The sequence below is a fragment of the Arvicola amphibius genome, chromosome 15, assembly GCF_903992535.2.
Source record: "Arvicola amphibius chromosome 15, mArvAmp1.2, whole genome shotgun sequence".
Classification (NCBI taxonomy): Eukaryota; Metazoa; Chordata; class Mammalia; order Rodentia; family Cricetidae; genus Arvicola; species Arvicola amphibius.
The window spans coordinates 3,185,449-3,207,078 of NC_052061.1; positions in this window are offsets into that span (position 1 = coordinate 3,185,449).

Genomic DNA, 21,630 nt, shown 5'->3' on the forward strand with positions numbered 1-21,630 from the left:
TGCTAACATCCTATGCTGTTCATCACTTGTTGTCAGGCAGTGAAGTGTGCCATGGTCCACATAACCTATGCGAGAAGAGTCTAGAACAGGAAGAGCAGCAATAACACAGTCTTTCAATTTCCCTGGCAGAGATGAATAAGTTTCTGCTGAAGTATCACATCATGGCTGTAGATAGAGACATCTAGCATAAAAAGTTTAGATCTATGGGATGGTTCCACTTAACTGGGGTCTTGAAAGACTTGTGTTTCTGCAATCTACACAATATGAAATGTCTTTCAGACAGTGAGTAGCACATCTGCCCTTTAGCTTCTCACTGAAGACTTGAGCTGTGGGTCCCATGCACTGATGAGAATGAAAATAAGAACAAATTAATGAGAATGTAGCCATATTGAACAAGAAGAAATGGGCATTTATTCCTTGATCTCAAAAGTTCATTCCTAGGAATTTGTTAAAAAATACATAGTTAAAAAATATTTTTAAAGTATTCAAAAGATCAATTCCTTCAGCCATATTGTGACCGGAAAATGCTGAGGGATGAGACTCCCTCAACAAGAGATGCTGTCTGTAAGTATTGTATAACACGTTGGCATACTACACAGCTGTGTCGAGTCATGCAGAATAAAACTTTCGTAAATACTGCAAAATGAAAATGCAAAAGTGGAGGAATTATAAGAAAACCAACTTTAACGATAATGCTCACGCATATTTCCTTTTTAAAATGGTAGTATAAGTCACACAACAACACAGATTGGACCTGCAGAAGGGAAGATCAAGCTTCAGATCTTCAGAGGTTTGAGATGAACCAATGTAGACTATTTCAAATGTATTTTGTTCAGTAGATATGACTGTGGGATATATAAATATTTTACATAATTATAAAATAATTTAATTATTGAAAAATCTTGAACACAAACAAAAGTAAAAGAGAGTTTATGAGTATAGACCATATCACATATCCTAATTTCAGCAACAGAACTCTCCAGAGATCCTATGAAACACAGTTTTACAACATTTTTCTTGGTAGAATGCACTCTCTGTCAAAGTGTTATATAAACAAAGTCTCAAAGTGCTTTCGTAGTAACTGTATTGCAAAGGGTAGTATAGGTGTTATCATAGTAACATTGGAAAGAGCTTTTATATGAGAAATAAAATGATTATGTATTTGGATATTACTGGAACCAAATTTTCAAGTTGAAGAAAAGAATGTGTGTGTGTGTGTGTGTGTGTGTGTGTGTGTGTGTGTGTGCATGTGCACATGAGCACTCTCAGTTACATATATGCGTTCAAAATTAAGAAATGTTATAAAAATCACTATGATTTTAATTGAAAAATAAAGTGTACATTCTAGCTGCCTGCTGGAAGGGCTTGAAAATAATCAATAATCCAAAATCCATGAGCATCAATAAAAGTTAAAAATTTGTCTGTGACTATGATTTACTATTAAAGAGAATCAGCCTTCCTTATAATTCACTCCCACTCTAGAATAAGAAATGTACAAGACCGTCTTGGATTGGATGACATAAACTTTGTAATAAAACAGATTCATGTGGCATCAACTTGCATCCAGGATGACCAGTCAAAAATTAGGATACTTAAAGTGCTTGCCAAGATAGTCTATGATTCCATGTGTAGTATCGTTCTATGCTCTAATGTGTAGCTGTATCAACTCATGAATTTATAGTTCTAGCAAACAAGAGTCATAGATTATTCTTGAAGACTCATACAGGAGCCAACTTACTTTGAATACTGGTCAGTGAACTTCAACCATTAATATTTCCTTTTTAAAAAAAAAAGCCAGTAGTATGCCTCTACTAATCAAGAATAAACCAAGACAGCTGTATGTTTACTTTCATTCCAAGAGTCATTAAACTCTTGGTATATAGACAATCAGACAAAACACTAAAACAAGGGCTAAACCATGCTGCTTCCTCAAATAATCTTTAGAACTGCAGGAGCAGAGGGAGCTCTGAGACAACCTTATGGCACCTCTACGTGAAAACAAATATTTTTGGAACCGCTTCAGACATCATGTAAAAATGAAAACAACGTTTTAAGTGCTGTTTCATAACCTATTCTTTAGTAGGAACATGAATCCCCAGCATGTCCAAGGGCCAAGGTTTGATCCAGCACCACAAACAATGCTGAGGATGATTATGACAACAGGAAAGTTCCTTCCATAAGAGCACTGATTCAAATGATTCTCAGAGCAGAGAGCAAAACAAAATGTCAGTCTTATTCTCCTATTGCTGGAAATAGTAAGAGTCACAGCAGTGTAGCGGGTGAGTGTGAACGTTCCTTTGGGCTCATGTATTTGAACTCTTGGTTCCCAGTTGAAGACACTGTTTAAGGAGGATATGAAATATCTAGAAGGTAGAGCCTTGCTGAAGGAAGTACATCACAGGTAACTGAGGATTTGCAGCCTTTTGCCACTTCCGTTTTCCTCTCTCTCTCTACTTTTTTTTAATTATTATTAAAAATTTCCGCCTCCTCCCCACCTCCCATTTCCCTCCCCCTCCCTCTATTCCCCTTCCCCTCCCTTTCCAGTCCAAGGAGCAGTCAGGGTTCCCTGCCCTCTGGGAAGTCCAAGGTTCAACCCACACCATCTAGGACCAGGAATGTGCGCCTCTAAACAGACTAGGCTCCCCCAAAGCCAGTACATGCGGTAGGATCAAAACCCAGTACCATTGTTCTTGGCTTCTCAGTCAGCCTTCATTGTCCACCACATTCAGAGAATCCAGTTTGATCCCATGTTTTTTCAGTCCAGGTCGCGCTGGCCTTGGTGAGATCCCAAAACAATCTTATACAATAAAGGAACTTCTGGAGGCATTACCATCCCTGACTTCAAACTCTATTACCGAGCTACAGTTTTGAAAACAGCTTGTTATTGGCATAAAAACAGAGAATTCAACCAATTGAATTGAAGACCCGGATACTAACCCACAAACCTATGAACACCTGATTTTCGACAAAGGAGCTAAAAGTATACAATGGAAGAAAGAAAGTATCTTCAACAAATGGTGCTGGCATAACTGGATGTCAACCTGTAGAAGAATGAAAATAGATCCATATCTATCACCATGCACAAAACTCAAGTCCAAATGGGTTAAAGACCTCAATATTAATCTGAACACAACCTGATAGAAGAGAAAGTGGGAAATACTCTACAACACATGGACACAGGAGACCACTTCCTATGTACAACCCCAGCAGCACAGGCATTAAGGGCAACATTGAATAAATGGGACCTCTTGAAACTGAGAAGCTTCTGTAAAGCAAAGGACACTGTCATTAAGACAAAAGGGCTCTCTCTCTATTTTTATGTGATGATAAAAATAAAGCCAACCAGTTTTCTGCTCCTGCTGCCAAGTCATGCCTTCCCAGCTGTGATGGAGCCTGTCTGTCTGGAACAACAAACTAAAATAAGCCCTCGTGGCATTTTCTCACAGCATATAGGAATCTAGACATTCTGAGAGGAGTCAGAGAAGGTACCAAACTGTCATTTACAAGATTCTTAGCAAGGAAGATAATCTGACAATTACACTAGTGTCTTTGTAAAGGATGTTGAGTACTACACAGCAAATGATAAGAAGTATGGATAAAGAATAATAAAGTCAAGGTCCCATGAAAAGAAAAGCCTACTGAACAACTGAGCTTGGAACTCTATGCTCCTTGAAAGTTAAGGAGAAAAGGACAGTATGATGCTCCTTGAGTATTTTCCAATAATTGAATTCTAAGGGAAATTTCTAGTAGAATGTTTGCAGAAACATAAAGACACACAAATGTAGCAAAGACTATTCTTCTTAGACTGTCTACAGTCTTATAAATATTTCTTACTTATTAACTCAAAAACTGCTGAAGCTCTCACCATTCTCTCTACACATACACACACACACACACACACACACACACACACACACATGCGCGCATACCCAGAGAGAATGTGCTGACCTGCATGTAGTACACAAAGCTTATTTCTGAACACTAAAGCTTCTGTGGGCTTCTTTTCCTCATATAGCTTGCCTCTTTGCCTCTATAATTGCTTGATCTTGACTTCAAATCTGAGCAAATGGCTTATACTAATCTTGTTCTCTGGCTATACATTGCCCTAACACCTTTCTAGAAATAGACAGAATAAAAAAGCAGAGGAACAGAGCCTTTGCCACATGCTACCTAATGAAAGACCTTGCCCCTTGCTTCTAAATGACCAAAGCAAAATTTTATTCAGGTCTCCAGGATGTGGGGACACGAAAAAAATTAGGAAATAAATGAAATGAAAAATGAAACCAGGAAAGAATGCCTGAAGTCCAAGACAGTGCAGAGAACAAAAGATTGAAGGGCCGTGCATAGCAATGAGATTCCTAGCACAATGGCATAGGAGCTAGTCTCTGCTGTCCACTGCACCAGAGCTCCAGCCACTTCCTTTGCCTTGGGATAGAAACCCAACCCAGAATGTTTCCTCGAAATGGAGCGACTTCATGGCACTTGAAATTTTGTTAGCTTAATCTAAACCTAGCCTTTCACAATCGTGTGTAGATACATGCCCATTTTGAGAAAATACGTAAATATTCTGTGATAAGTGTTCAACTGAAAGCTATTCCTAATCAAGGATGTGAAGAGTCTTTTTCTGAATAAATTCATAAACACCTGGACAAATGATGGGGAATGGTGTCCTCTTAAACAATGACCGTTTTTATTAACTACATTTATTACTAATTACTTCACTTACAGCCACTATCCTCACCTCGACAAGTGTCTCCAAACTGAGCAAAGGGTTTAAAATTAAGCCTAGGTGATCAATATGAGTTTCATTTTACAGGTGGCAATAGAACATCAAGGCTGGAGGGAGCTATTATTTCATAAAATCATGGAATCAGCATTACCAGAGCCAAGGTTAGTGGGTTTGCGTTTGTTCTATATGACCACCAAGGCTGACTTTTAATTACCAAGTGCCCTAATCTCTCAGAAACACATTGGACTTCAGATTGAGACACAGAGCAAATGGAATGCCCAGGTTCCTCACCTATTGGCTAAACCCAGGAGCAAGGCAGGCATACGGCTTTCATGAAGACAAACATAAGAAGATTAATGGTAGTAATAAGAATGTTCCAAAGTCCCATGATTGTTTTAGTATTCATACCTATGATGCAAGTGTGTGTGTGCATCGTTGATATCTATAAATATTGTGAAACTAAAATATAGCAGTAATATAGAAGACCTGAAATAAAGTCAATAAGTCAGAGCCAGAATTGACATCACACACTAAATAAAATGTTCAACATCAAGCATGCCCTCATATTAAACTCTTGCCTCCCCTTAGAAATTGTGTCTGTGATTCTAACAAGTTCCTCAGTCTTGGTGACACTCTGTTCTGTTTTTTTTTTTTAATGGAACATTATTTTTCCTCTAGTAACTGGACTGCAATCCTCATAGAATTTTTTAATGATGAAATTTATCATTATACTATTCTTCTGATGCTGGATGTCCTTCTATGTATGTTTTGTTTTTTTGATTAATGAATAAAGCTTATTTGGCCTGTGGCAGGGCAGAATATGGCCAGGATGGAAAGGATATATAAAATAAGTGGAGTCAGAGATGCTATGTAGCTGCCAAAGGAGAAGGACACATGGAACCTTTCCGGTAGGCCACAGCCTTGTGACGTTACACAGATTAATAGAAATGTGTTAATTTAAGATGCAAGAGCTACTTAATAAGGAATCCTGAGCTAATAGGCCAAAAAGTGTTGTAATTAATATTTTTTGTGTGATTAATTCAGGTCTGGGTGGCTGGGAATAACAGGGTAGTCTCCGATTACATTCTTCTACAAAAACAATTGCTCAAACGTCTGTGTGAACAAAACAGTCAGGCCATTGGTGCTGAGGGAAGATATGGAGGATAGCTGGGTATCAAAGGCCAGCCCTACAGCTGTGCCTTTGCGTTGGATCATCAGGCACAAGGAAATAATATCACCAACATGAATCAACGGTTTAGAATGACATCTGTACCCAAACAGCTATGGAGAATTAGGTGGGTGACAAAGTGTTTTTGTCCTTGCAATGACATGATAAGAAAAGTGAATTATAATAGCACCCACCCCCCTCTACTCACTTCTGTGTACGGTGTCTGATCACCCACACTCCTACAGGAATGGGTACCCAGCCTGTTGGCTTTTCAACAACAACTGCATGTGAGGTGTCAGCCACACTAGACTGTAAATGGTGCTGGTGAAAATGAGATGCTGCTCCTGCCCTCTTGAGGCTTTGAGTCTAACCCAACACCTGCATTAGTGAGCCAGTCACACTAAGAACTATGAAATGGTTCCATATAAAGGGCTACAAAGGAACAAAGGCATTAAAAAAAATATTAGGATGTTAAGTCGAGATGAAGAGAGAGAGAGATTTCCATATGATGAAAGGTTCTAGTAGGCTTCCCTGGTGGTGTGGTTTTAGCTCCCGTTAGAAACCTGACCTGGGTCAGCCCTGTGAGAATGTATATTCTAGGCCAAGGGAAGGGATGCTTCAAGAAGAATAAACCCAGGTATCTGAGGAAGTGTGAGAACCTGAGGGACTGCAAGAAGCTTTCTATGACTAGAACAAAGAGTTGGGTAGGAACACTGAGAGGAGGACAAAGCTGTGTAGAACACCTAATCCTGTTCGAGGCTAGGTTTACGGATTTCTGTTTTGCTCCTAATAGCAATGAAGGCCGTGAGTTGGCTTTAAACAAACAAGTGGCACAATTAGGTTTAGATACTAGAACAACTCCTTCAACTGAATACACTCTGGAAGAGAATGAGCGTGGAAGACAGAAAAGGGAAGAGGCTGCAGAATAAATCCAGGGCCTCAGGTTTGAGTGAGAGGAAGGTTTGGCAAAGATGCTTAGACTCGAATAGGCATGCTCAGTGACCTGCATGGACCTGAAACACGAATATGCTAACAGTCATTTTGCCCAGTGTGATGAAAGCTGTAAATGTCAGATGAATTTGATACGGCAGAAAAGGACAGCAGTGAGAGCCATCACCTCTTACATATGGCATGACTGTTAAGGACTCAGATCCTATAACATAGGCAAGGTCCAGCATTTTAATCCTGGCACTGACATTTACAGCTACGTTGGCAATAGCTAAGTTCGTTTAAAGATTTTTATTGACTGATATTTTTTTTAATATTCTTACTAATTGATGTTTTAAGCAGTTCTGGGGATTGAACCCAGTACCACACAAATACTAGGCAGGTGCTTTACTGTAGAATCACACCTGTAGCTCTTGACTAGGTACATGATCTTTCTGAGTAGTATCCTTTCACACAGCACTGAATCTACTTCATAGTTTCATGGAGATTAAGTTACATAGTTTAACCAAGTGCTTGAGGAGTTTTAAGCAGTCCCTGCATGATGACTTTCATTTTATTTTGTTTCAAATAGACACCACTCTTAATAGGAAGTTGAAACAATTGCTCTTGACAAACAAAGACGAATTCATCAAGTAGATAATAGGAGTCATATCTTTACAAAAAACCCAGAAAACTCTCTTTTTCTGTCATATATATATATGTATATGTATATATATGATAATTTTAGATGTCAAAGATATATTGTATCTGTTTCCCTTGAGATGTATTAATTTTGCTTTTTAAAAATATGAAAAATGAATAAGTATTTACATAGATATCTCTCAGTTTGAGGTGGGGTTATTCTTAATTAACCTGTGGTATATTAAAATATTGAAGTTACATATGCACTTAGACATCTACATTAGCAAGCATGATACCTCAGGTTTTGCTCCCTGAGTCTGCTCAGAGCACGTACAATACTTTACACTTGGGGAAAATCATCTTCCATGAAGTTTACTTACAGAATGTGTTGACTGTCTCGTGAATGAGTAGAATCAGGTGTCTCTCTCATGACCCTGAGGTGGATGGGGAGCTTGCCTTTACAACAAAACCTCTGGGGTACTTCACTGTCCTCAAGAAAACCAAATTACAAAATGTGCTCTCTCCTGAATGTCTCTTAACTTTCCAGCTCTTATTGATTTGAAAAATCTGCCTAAATCAGGGATCATCTGTGTAACATTTGAAAAACTGAGCAATCAAATTCATCTGCCAATCAGCTACCAAAGCTCCTAACAGCTTCATGAGGATTATGTTTTGTTTTGTTTTGTTTGTTTTATTGATTTTTATTGAGCTCTACGTTTTTCTCTGATCTCCTCCCTGCTTCTCCCCTCCCCTTCAACCCATGAGTTTTAAAACTGATAAAAAGTTAAAGGAAGTAACTGCCTGAAAGACAAATCTGAGGCCAGGTTTGACCCCTGCTGCTGCTACTCAGCCTCTGTAGGACTGCAGTCTTACACTTCTGAAGGTCTGACTAATCTCTAAGTGTTTGTTTGGGTTCTGCTTATTGTGAATGGTGCCTCTGCTGGGCTGGCAGTCCTAGGTTTTGTAAGAGGGCAAGCTGAGCAAGCTATAGGAGCAAGCCAGTAGGAAGCAATCTTCCATGGCCTGTGCATCAGCTCCTGTCCAACCTGTTGGTTTTTTTTTTTTTTGATGTTTCTTTTTTTTCTCATTTTTTTATTAAAAATTTCCATCTCCTCCCCTCCTCCCCCCTTCCCTCCCTTCCCTACCACCCATACCCCCACTCCTTCCCTCTCCAAGCAAAAGAGCCATCAGGGTTCCCTTCACTATGTTAAGTCCAAGGTCCTCCCAACTCCCCCTAAGTCCAGGAAGGTGAGCAACCAAACTGACAAGGCTCACAGTGAGCCCGTCCATGCTGTAGAGTTCAAGCTCATTGCCGTTGTCCTTGGTTTCTCAGTCCTCCTCCACCGTCAGCCACATTCAGAGAGTCCGGTTTGGTCCCCTGTTCCATCAGTCCCATTCCAACTGGACTTGGTGGTCTCCCGTTAGATCTGTCCCACCGTCTCAATGGGTGAACGCACCCCTCACGGTCCTGACTTCCTTGCTCATGATCTCCCTCCTTTTGCTCCTCATCAGTGCCTTGGGAGCTCAGTCTGGTAACAATTGCAAGTTGGGTGTCTGCCATACTGGACTGTAAATGGTGTTGGTAAAACTGACATGCTGTTCCTGCCCTCTTGTGCCTTTGAATCTACCACAACACTTACATCTCATGGCTTTGAATTTATCACATGCCCACTTAGAGCTCCTGCCTTGGATTCCCTTGAAGGACTGTGGCACAGGATGTATAAGCCAATTAAACCCTTCCATGCTTAAATTGTTTTTATTTATGTCATTGTGTTTATTACAGCAATAGCAACTCTAAAACGGAGATCTAACTGATGAATAGATCCAATTGTGTTACAGTGTGAGAGAGGAGAGGGTGTTAGTTTCTTTGTTTTGTTTCAGTTTGGGTTTGTTTATTTTCCCCCCAAACCTGTGTATTATGAAAGAGAAGAGGGGAGAAGAAGAGAGAGGATTGGGAGGAGAGAACCTCTAAACATAAGTTACTGACTAATTTCGATAGATTACATCTAAGGTCAATTACAGATGATCATCATAAGTTTAAAATTCAGTATATGTACTTGCAACCACGTAAACCAAATATACAAAAAATATAAGTAATATTGGCGTCACTTTCCAAAGACCTAAATGGTTATTTATTGCAGACAAAACAACTGCAAGCTGGAGTTTATTTCTTAATTCCCCACAGCTGCTATAGTTAAGACTGCTGCTTTTTATTCTCAAGTGTGACTTTGCTTGTTGTCTTGTTCTATTTCCCCCATAAAGACTTCATAGAAGCTTAAGGGGCTAATAATTTTTGGTGTGTCTATGTGTGTATTAAATATTAATGGCAGTTTGTTCTGAGATACTTCCTTCCCCACAGAGCCTCCGAAGCTGAATTATACCTAAAGTTATGAGATTACACAGGAGCAGCCACTATCTTCTCCATGATGAAGTCATTTGTTCGTCAACCTTAAACTCTTCTGAGCTGGATCATTATTCTTCTACCCCCATCTCTCTGAGGTAAAGAGCATGAGAAATGAAGAGAATGCACCTCCTTACCACATAGCACCCACTTTAGTTCAGGCATCCCCTTGGATGCTTGGGTGTTCAATATAAGTAGGTTAGTGAAAAAAAAAAATGACCCTTTTCTCTGAAAATGAGCAAAATTTTCATTGTTCAGTAGCAATTGGTAAGTATTGTTGCATATTAATATTGGAGCAAGTGGATTAGGGAATGGATTTTTGTTTACATGCTTAGCCATTCTTATGATGGGACCTGTTGGGACATGGGTAAGGAATGAGGAGGTGGTAGAGATGCCCACATGTCTGAATAAGTATCTCTAAAGATTGCAATACATTTTTGAGGAGTTGATGGCATTTGCTTATTGTACCATGTCCTAAGTCCTATTCTCTGGGATAAAAAACCAAATATGAATAAAATATCATTAAATATTCAGAAATTTATTGTTACATGGAGAAGGTCCCTTGCTTGTCCCGGTCACCTGGCTAGCTTACACCTGAAATAATCACTCAGAAACTGTATTCATAAAACTCTGCTTGGGCCATTAGCTCTAGTTTCTTATTGGTTAATTCTTACATCTTAATTTAACCCATTTCTATTAATCTGTGTATCTCCATGTGACTGTGGCTTACCGGCAAGATTCTAACCAGCGTCCATCTCAGGCAGAAGATCCATGGTGTCTCTCACTTTGCCCTTCTTCCCAGCATTCAGTTCTATCTCCTCCACCTACCTAAGTTCTGCCCTAACAGGCCCAAAGCAGCTTTTTTATTCATTAACCAATGAAAGCAACACATAGACAGAAGAACCTCCTACACCAATTTATCTTTTAGAAAGGAGAGAGTCGTGTGTAAAGTGCCAGGAAGATGAGAAGGACCCAACTAGCTAAAATAATATGGCTTATAAAACTGAAATTCTCAAAATTCATTTCAAGAAAACAATCACCCAGCACTCGGGAGGCAGAGGCAGGCGGATCTCGGAGTTTAAGGCCAGGCTGGTCTACAAGAGCTAGTTCCAGGACAGGCTCTAGAAACTACAGGGAAACCCTGTCTCGAAAAACCAAAAAAAATAAAAAATAAAATAAATGAAAACAATAAAAATAAAAGAAAACAATCACTCTCAGTTGATAGTCCCACCATCTCACACATGGATGGAGTGGAGTTAAGACTCCTTTTTGGTTAGGCTTGAAGTCCTCTTAGTTAGACTAGTAGCATCAACCCACTCTTGAAACCAACATTCTCACCCAGGGAACATGAATCAAGGAAGTACTTATTTCCAAAGGAGAATTAGTACTGCAAGCCAAATAAAGAAGAAAAAACACTGGTCTCATTTAAAGTTTGACTATGAATTTCTCTCAAAGGTTCATGTGTTTGGAGCTCTTTGTCCCCAGCTGGTTAGGGTGTCTGGGGAATCTGGGGAAGCTTTAGGAGGTAGGGCTTCACTGGAAGACATGTGTCATGAGGTTTTTTTAGCCAGACTCTATTCTCTGTTCATTCTGCTTTCTGTTTTAAGAAGATACTAAAAGTTTAGGAATTTCACTCCTGCTACTATATAGCCAACTGCCACCATTCTATCCCCTAAAACATGTACTTTACCCTCTCAACCGCTGAGACAAAATGAATCCCTTCCTCACTTAAAGGTGATTTTTTTCAAGATATTTTGGTATTACTACATTTAAATTAATGACCCCTTTGAAAATATCCACTTGATCCAGTTTTTCTTACAATCAAAGATGTCTTCAAATTTATACAGACAAGTTGGACCAAGTAAATCCCACAATAATGTCTGACTTGGATATCTAGTTTATAATGTGACAGGCATACATCTATGTCATGCTGTGTCATTCTTAGGAAACTCTGTACATTTGACTTGATAGAGGCAGGTGTGCCACATGCTTCAAACAAGAGATAAATCTTCCAACGTCTAACCTCTACTTCACTACTGTGCGTGGGATTCCTAGACTTGTTAAGAGTTTTCCTTGGTGTCCTAATACATGAACAATTTTCAAGAAAGTTCCATGAGCTGGGGTGAAAAATGTATATTCCTTACTGTTTGGGTAAAAAAAATATTATATAGATGTCTGTTGGATTCATCTGATTTCTAATCTCATTTAAACCTAGTATTTTCCTATTTATTTTTAGTCCAGATGATCTGTATATTGGTGAAAGCTGGTTATTGAAGTCGCTGTGTTGGAATTAATTTGCATCTTATATGTTCCGTATGTTTTAATGAAATTTACATGTTCCTGTATTTAATGAGTGTATGCTTGAAGTCATCTCATCTTAATGGAATGTTCCATTGATGAAAATGAAGTAATCATCTTTAGCTCTTCAACTTTTTAGTTTGGAATCTATTTTGTGAAATATTATGATAACTATGCCTGCTTGTATCTTAGTTCCATTTTCTTAGAATTTCTTTTTTCTCCCTTTTACTTTAATGGGGTGTCCATTTTTGGTGGTGAGGTGTGTTTCTTGGGAGCAGCAAAATAAATGGCTCCTGTTCTATAATGCAATTATTCATCTGTATCTTTTTATGAGAGAAATGAGATAATTAATATTCACAGTTATTAATGAAAGGTATATATTAATTACTGTCATTTTACCTATTTTCTGGTGTTTTCTTAGGCTTTCATCTGATTAGTTATCCCGGTATTATTTATTTACTCCTGTGGCACCATGGTAAGCTAATCTTTCTTTTCATGCCAGAGTATCCTCTCTAGCACTAGCTTGTTGGTCACAAGTTTCTTTGATCTATTTTTGTCAGGGAAAGTTTCTACTCTTTAACAGATAGTTTTGCTGGGTATAATACTCTGGGTTTGCAGTTGTGGTCTTTAACAGATAGTTTTGCTGGGTATAATACTCTGGGTTTGCAGTTGTGGTCTTTAACAGATAGTTTTGCTGGGTATAACATTCTGGGTTTGCAGTTGTGGTCTTTAACAGATAGTTTTGCTGGGTATGATACTCTGGGTTTGCAGTTGTGGTCTTTCAGCACTTCTTTCAAGGCCTTTCTCAGTTTAAGTGTTTCAACTAACCATTTCTAGAGTTATTCTGGTAGCCCTGATCAAATGGATAACTTGACCATTCTCTCTTGCAACTTTTAGTAACCTTTCTTTTGTAAAAAGCTGTTAGTATTCTAACTATGATGTATTCTTTTCTCTATCTGTTGATTGTGGTGTTCTGTATACTTCTGGTGCCTTGGTGGGCCTTCTCGATGGGCAGTATTTTTTTCTATGATTTTCTTGAAAATATTCTCTATGTCTCTATAGCCACCACTGCTTCCCCTCCTTCTCATCCTCTTTTTCTTCCTTCTATTTATTAAACCCATTATTTGAAGATTAGATAGTCTCATGGTATCCCAAAGCTCTTCAGTTCTGATCTTATTTATTGTAATTCTTTATTGGCCTTCACTGAATAAACTCATCCCTCTGCCTAGTGTTCCAGCTTTGATTGTCTATTTTCTATATGATCTGTTTATTTTATGGTGGTTTTCACTGAGCTTTTTAACTTAGTTTAGTATGTTTTTCATGCCCAGCATCCCAGCTTTGTTTCTCTTCAGCATTTTTTTTTATTAAAGTCAATGTTCATGTATTATATTAACTTCCTTGTTTCATTCACTGTTTTTGTTCACTTGGTATGCTTTCAGGACTTTTTAAAGATGTTTGAACATAGTTATAGTCCTATTAGAAAATGATTTCTCTATAAGTTCCTCCAATTCATTCTCATCAGGGGTCATTATTATGGAATTAGGAGGTTTTGTGGAAGATATATTATCTTGGTTTATCATGTTTTTGTTTCTGGACTAGGATTTGTACATCTGGAGTAAGGTTGGTTGTTTCTTCCCCACCCTCATCCACCCCCCCCCGTGTGTGTGTGTTTGTGTGTGTGTATTTCTTTTGATTTAGATCCCCTTTTAACTTCATGTGGTAGTACTTGCAATATTAAGTAGAGCACTAATTTATAGTATGGCTGACGTATCATTTCTTTCTATGGAAATGATATCCCTGGTCTTCTTCTGAAAGTCAAGTATTGTCCTATCTATGTTAGCTCAGGTTTCACTTCTGTAATTTCGGCAGAAGCTACTGCAAGATTTAGAACTTCTCACACATTGGGTGACTCAATTCAAAGTCAGGTCCCACTCATACCCTGGGTCCACAGCTTCTGCTATGAGAGAGGAGTCTAATATTTTCAAATGAAAAACACAAACCCTAAAATTGTTAGACAGAAAAGAAAATAATATTGAACTAACTAACTCCACTAGTCGTTGCAAAGCTAGTATAATCAAGTCATTAGAGGAATGGTATATAATTATGATATGAAGACATGTGCATTAATGGCACAAAATATAGATAGCCTGTAAGTAGAACCAAGTAGGCAGCCTTTACTGAGATCATATACACAATATATAACATATAGCTTACACATCTTTCAGTGTTGTTTTGTTCTGTCTTTTTAAAGACAGGGTTTCTCTTCATATCCCTGGCTGTCCTGGAACTCACTCTATAGATCATACTGGCCTAGAACTCAGACATCCACTGCTTTTGCCTCCCCAGTGCTAAAATTAATGGCATGCACGAACATGCCCAGCTAGCTCTCCTATTTTTAACTGTACTATTAAATTGTCTTAGAATAATCAAAAGGAGACATCAAAACAATTTTAGAACATCTTCATCACCCTGTAAAGAAATCCATGCAATAGTTTTCTCTCCCCACCCTTTATTCCTATAGTATGCTCAGGAAACTATCAGGCTAAATTATATCTCTTAGAATTGGCTTTTGGGGACATTTCTCTTTTTTTTTTGGTTTTTCAAGACAGAGTGTCTCTGTGGCTTTGGAGCCTGTCCTGGAACTAGCTCTTGTAGACCAGGCTGGCCTTGAACTCACAGAGATCCATCTGCCTCTGCCTCCCGAGTGCTGGGATTAAAGGTGTGCGCCACCACGGCCCAGCCAGGGGACATTTCTTAAATAGAAATATACAATATGTAATCTTTTTGACAGCCTTTTCTTGCCTTAAATAAAATTAAATTACTCTTTTTGATAGCTGAGTACTATTCCATAGCAATGCCTTCACAGTATTTCCTATTTTTTCCTAATGGTTTATTGTAGAGTGTCATACCATAAACAAAACTAGAGCACCTTGTGCACACAAACAGAGTAAAATTATTTCTGTAATTTTTTATAGATAGTGAATCACTAGCTGAAAAGTTATTTATTTTTATGATTTAATGTATATGAGCATAGATCCTTCATTCTTATTTTCCATTTGGAAATTTCAATCTAAATAAGTCAATGCATTTGTCATCTTCTGGCCCCTTCTAGACCCAGTGTCTCTGATTCCTTTGTCACCGGTAAGTACGATCCTGTTGGGGTTGTTCTGTGCAATGTCCTCTTTTCAAACATGAGCCTGGGCTTGGAGCAGAGACTGGGTTTGTCAGGGTCTGTGGAGCAGGAACAAGGGAGGCAGGCTTTCCCTCCACTCTAGCAGCTCCTGTATTTACTCTTTTCCACATGTCTGAGCTAATGACTCTGCTGATCTGGAGCAGAGGATTACACTAAGCCACTCTTTGTAATGCTCGCTTGACTGAGGATGAACTCAGGATGAAATGATGTTTGTAATGTTCTCTCAGGAACTGCAAGGCTTTGAATTTGTCAAATATTTATATTCTACTACTAGGTACAAAGCACACCCAGGAGCTACCTGTCTCTTTCCGTGCCTATAAAATTCTGCTTTTTCATCCCATACTGTTTCAAATGGCTTACAGATATTACACAGGAGATAAGTCTAGATAGAATATAGTGTCAAAATATAGGAGTAGATTCCAAGTAAGGGTGCTGATGCCATATACTGAGCCGGCTGGTTTATAATCGGTGATTTAAGCTAAAGTATAGATAGATAGGGCTCAAAATGCTAGCTGCTCATATATCCTTGTGCTCTTGACTCCTTCAAACATCCTAACTTAACTTGAAAGCTACAACTGAAATTGATAACATTCATCCTGGCTCCATTTTGAGATAGCAACACCTGATCATGAGTGGGAAGAATCTTAAAACCTCTCTATTTGCATAGAATCATTCTGCATAGAAGTCAGGGCTTCTACTATTCTAGTAATCCCCTTCTCCATAAGAAAAGATGTATAGGAGCCAAGTTATAAAAGAAAGCAGAGAATCACATTTTTCCACATATCCATTAATAGTCATTGAATTAGTCAATTCTCTGTCATTATAACAAAATATCCTAGACAATTAACTTTATAAAGAAAGATTTATTTTGTTTTATGGTTCTGGTTTCTGGTATAAGACTGAGTAACCCCAAAACTTTGAGATGGTATTAAGTTCCACACATCATGACTTGGAATGCTTTAAGAAACAAGTCACTTGGGAGACACTCAGAAAGTGGCAATTCTGAGCGTTGTTAATTCTGACCCTGTGGCCAGGAAGAACCAGTACAGCAGCTTAGTCTTAACCAGCTCTTCCAGCTCAGCTCAAAACCTGCAGTATGATATCATCATAAAACAGAGCCTAGCCATCTCTTGATAACTTGCACACTTGGAAAGGAACCTGAGATATGGTCTGATAAACTGAGCTCTCTGTCCTGAGCATACAGAACAGGGCTCTGACAGGTGACAGGCTCAATAGCTGTTAAGTCAGTAAAATGACATTTCTTGCTTTCCTGCAATTAAGGGCAGTAAGCCTTTCCTGTTAGCATTGTACTGGGGAAGAAATAGAAGCAATAGCAACAGCAAAACAAAGAACATATACAAAAATAAAAGTAGTCAACTATAAAAACAAGAACTTTGCTAGAATGTCTTTTTTTTTCTTTGAAACTAGTGCATAAGCAAATGGACAAATTTGCTTGTAAAAATCTTGTGTAAGGTCAACGGTTTCACCAAGAAAATGAAAGTGACAAGCGGCATGCTCTTTTACTAAACAACACTAGAAGGATAAGCACAGAATGTAATAAGGAGGGGCTGCTTGTTGGTACCTGGCTTCCCAGAACTGAAATAATCACACAGAAACTGCATTAATTAAATCACTGCTTGGCCCATTAGCTCTGGCTTCTTATTGGCTAACTCGTACATATTAATTTAACCCATTTCTATTATTCTGTGTATCGCCACGGCTTACCGGCTAAAGTTCCATCTGGTTCTGGTGAGGCTACATGGCTTCTCTCTGACTCTGCCTCCTTTCTCCCAGCATTCCATTTAGTTTTCCCTGCCTAGCTCTCTTCCCCTATAGCTCTGCTATAGGCCCAAAGCAGTTCCTTTATTAACCAATGATATTCACAGCATACAGAGGGAAATCCAACATCAACAGAGTAATTCCAGAGAAGAAAATGGTACAAAGGGATGTTTGATTTAGTATTGGTAGAGTATAGAGGTGACAGGGGGCTGGAAATGCAGAAAAATCATCACAGATCTAGTCCTAGAGGCCATAGCTCATCTCTCCAATGGAGCACTTAGCTTCTTGAAGGTTGGAAATGAATTATCTGTTAAAGTGTTTGCCAAGCAAACTTGAGAACCTAAGCTCTCATCCCCACCACTGATGTCAAAATCCTGGTGTACTGATGCACGTCTGTAATGCCAGCACTGGGGGGGGGGGGGCAGGGACAGGTAGAGCCCCGAATCTCTCTGGCAAGATGGCTATCAATAGATGAGTATAGTATGTATCTGTTTACGCATGTGTATATGTTTTTTATGTGTATTTGTATTGGGGAATCTGTAGCCACTCTATGGGATAAAAGAAGACATTTACTGTACTAGAAATGAAGCATTCAGTATAATCAAGTTTTGATAGACTAAGATGAACCACCTCTTTTTTTCAAATTGTTATGCAAGTGATTTTAAGAATTTTAATGAAATAGCAGAATCCTGCTCTTCACGTTTTTTTTTAAATTAAATATTTTCTGAGGATTTCATAATGAGTACTATATTTATATAATTTCTACTCTTTTCTCACACTCTTCTTACTCCTCCAATGCCTCCATACACTAATTCATGACTTCTTTTTCAATTATTATTGTTGTTACATTTATATGCAACTACATATATGTATATATACATATACACATGTGTATATATACATACAGCTTGCGGTGTTCATTTAGTATTGTGCATATGTATGTGTTTAGAGTTGACCAGATACGTTGGGAAAAACCTATCAAGGAGGTTGTCTCTTGAGAAAACTGATTATCCCTGTGTCGGCAATCATTGATTGCCTATAGCTTTACATTTAGGTGTAGAACCTTATAAAAGTTTCTCCATACTCACTGGCAGGCCAACTAATGTCATTATTATAAAGTTTTTGTTTAGGAAGCCATATTGTTGATGTTTCATGGGTGCAGCTTCCCTATCATCTCTTTTTTTTAATATGGTTTATTTTTTATATTTAAAAATTTCCATCTCGTCCCCTCCTCCTCCCCCTTCCCTCCCTTCCTCCTCTCCCTTCCCTAACCTCCCCTTCACCCATACCCCCCTCCCTCCCTCTCCAGGCCAAGGAGCCATCAGGGTTCCCTACTCTATGTTAAGACCAAGGTCCTCCCAACTCCCCCCAGGTCCAGGAAGGTGATCAACCAAGCTAAGAAGGCTCCCACAGAGCCTGTCCATGCAGAAGAATCAAAGCCCAGCGCCATTGTCCTTGGCTTCTCAGTCAGCCTCCACCATCAGCCACATTCAGAGAATCCGATCATCTCTTGAAGACACTAGCAGCACTGTTCCTCTGGTTCGTACTGCAATAGGTCTTTCTTTGGATTGCCAGATCCTGACTAATGACTTGGAACCTTTTTATTAACTATGAAAACTTGGCGTTGGCTTAGGCTTGCTCCCAACTAGCTCTTAAAACTTAAATGAACCTGTTTATATTAATCTACATTCTGCCATGAGCCTTGTTATCTCTCCTCGGTACTCTCAGTACCTTACATCCAATATCCTCTGCATCTGGATCTGGATTACTAATAACCTGTACCTCTTATTCTATCCCAGAGTTCCTATATCTCCCCAGAAGTACTGCCAATCCTCTCTTCCTTAGCTATTAGCCATTCAGCTCTTTATTAAACCAATCAGAAGGTGCTTTAGGCAGACAAGGAAGGACAGACACATCTTCACAAAGTGTATGAGAAGATTATCCCAATATCTTACATTTTTCTGCTCCCTCTTCTGAAAAATTTCCCAGAGCCTTAGATTGCATTGTATATGTATCCATTGGGTCTGAGCACCCCAAAATCACTAATTCTTTTCACTTTGTCCTTTTCAGGATCTCTGTAATCATTACCATCTGCTTGCAAAAAGCAGCTTCTTTGATGAGGCATGATAGCTATGGTTTTCTGTGGGTATAAAGATACCCACATATAGAACAGTATTAGAAATCATATTGCCTTAGTAAATGCCAATACCTCCAGCTATAGGTAGTAGGTTATGTTTATGGTACCTGGCACAATCTCTCTGTACTTTAAGTCCAACTAGGCAGATGTTAGTCATCCTAGGATATAAGCACCACGATTGGATTTCTAGGAATAACTTGCCTGGGTGGTCATTGTTTTAGTTCACAGGCTTTACAGCTGGGTGAGCCTATTGATTTCTTTTCTCTCTGAGCTGTTTGAACTGCACTTTCTAATACTATGAGAACAATCCTCAGAGATGAGGTTTCAAGATCAGTTCTGGCTCAATTCCTCCAAGTCCTCTTTCCACAGTATGTGGTGTCTTCAACAATAGGGTCTCCCTTTCGATTTTTGAGAGACAACCAAGGACAATGGCAATATTTTATGTTATTTGGAGAGCCTAGAGGAATATGTATTTATATATACAATATATGCATGCATTATTTGTTTATATAAATATATTTTATATGTATTACGTTTGCATATTTATGTTTATATACATTTTATATTTGTATGTTATATATAAATAAATTTATATAGTCTATACACAAATGTATAAAATATATTGAATGATGCATATAATATATACTTTTCTATTCTTTCAATATACTTTATATATATGTTCTTTCTATATAATGCATATATAGTGTGTATTATATCTGTGTGTGTGTGTGTGTGTGTGTGTGTATGTGTGTGTGTGTGTGTGTGTGTTTTAAGCAAAGGTATAGTAATTGTTCCCCAAGCCTTTTCCAACACCCAAAGCTACTTCTTAACAGTACTGGAATATATCGTTTTGTTAAAAAATTATTTTTTATTGCCTCATCTTATTATTAATTTCTACTTTTGCTGATTCAACTTCCACATGCAAGCATTCAGAATCAAATGGATATAGGTCATTATCCTGGAGCAGGAAAATGTATTTTAGCATTCTTACCTTAAACAAGTTTATCAAACAAAAATGGTGTGGAAAAAGGATGTCATTGTGCTTTCTGGTCTTCATCACTGGGAAAAGAAAGAAGGAAAATTGTTGAACTCTACCTTTTCCTGTTTCTCCACATTCCCACAGTTTTCTGGTTTATACTTGGACAAAAGCTTTTGCTCCGGTGGCTGGTTAATTCTTGATGATAGATTATAATATCTTGATTGTGTTGCTCAATAAAAATAAACATTATCCTCATAGATGGTATCAGTATCATTGCGAAAGATATCTAAATTATTTCCAAGTAACATTTTAATTTTGGTATTTCAAAACACAGAAAAACCTTAAAAAAGGTTGCGTGTGCAGTATACATTTATACAGATTATTAAAAACAGCAGGAAAAGATGATGCTAAGAATAAAAAAGAACAAGAAATCCACTCAATTCCCAATTATAAGTCTTATTATTATTAATTTATTCCTCCATTCACATGTTGAAAGGATTTTAAGGTGTCTAACCATACGCATGGCAAAGAACACCATAATATAGGATGCATTTGTAAGGATCAGTATATGTAGGACCTGCTATCTACAAGAACTGTAATCTTCAGATTAGGGCATTAAACTAGATTTATACTACACCATGGTATATGAAGCTATAGTAAATCATGTATTTCTCGCTATAATTCAACTGGAAAAATATTGCTAAAAGAGTATACAGAAATAATATTACCAAGGCAACTAAAACACACATATTATCATATATATATATATATATATATATATATATATATATATATATATATAAAATTTGCTACCTTTAGCCCAAATCACAGCCATCAATAGTAATTAAAGTTCAAAGGTTTTAAGACATCTTTTACCAATCACATGATAAATATTTTACAGCAGTATGCATTACACTATTTTTATCTTTGGGGAGCCATTTCATCCACAAGGGAAAAGATAGGTTCTTTGTAATACCATGACAACAGGTTTGGTGTCTATGAAAGGGAGAATAATGACCCCTTAAAGATGCTTGTATGTTAGTCCCTGGGCCAGTGAGCATATTATGCTACACATTAGCTGAGATATAAAGTTCAGGTAAAGTTCAGGTGATTTCAAATAATGGAATCAATCTGGATTGTATGGGTATGCCCAATATAATAATAAGTGTTGTTTCTTAGAGAAAGAAAACGCCCATGCTAGAATGCTGCAGTGTCAAATGGACCAACCATTGTTGCTATTGAAGATGAAATGGGCCATGAGCAACGGAACGTAAACAGTCTTTACAAGTTGGAAAGGGAAAGAAGTGAACCCTGCCTTCAAAACTCCAGAAGGAATACAGCTCTGCTCATAACTTGACTATAATGGAAAATGATGCT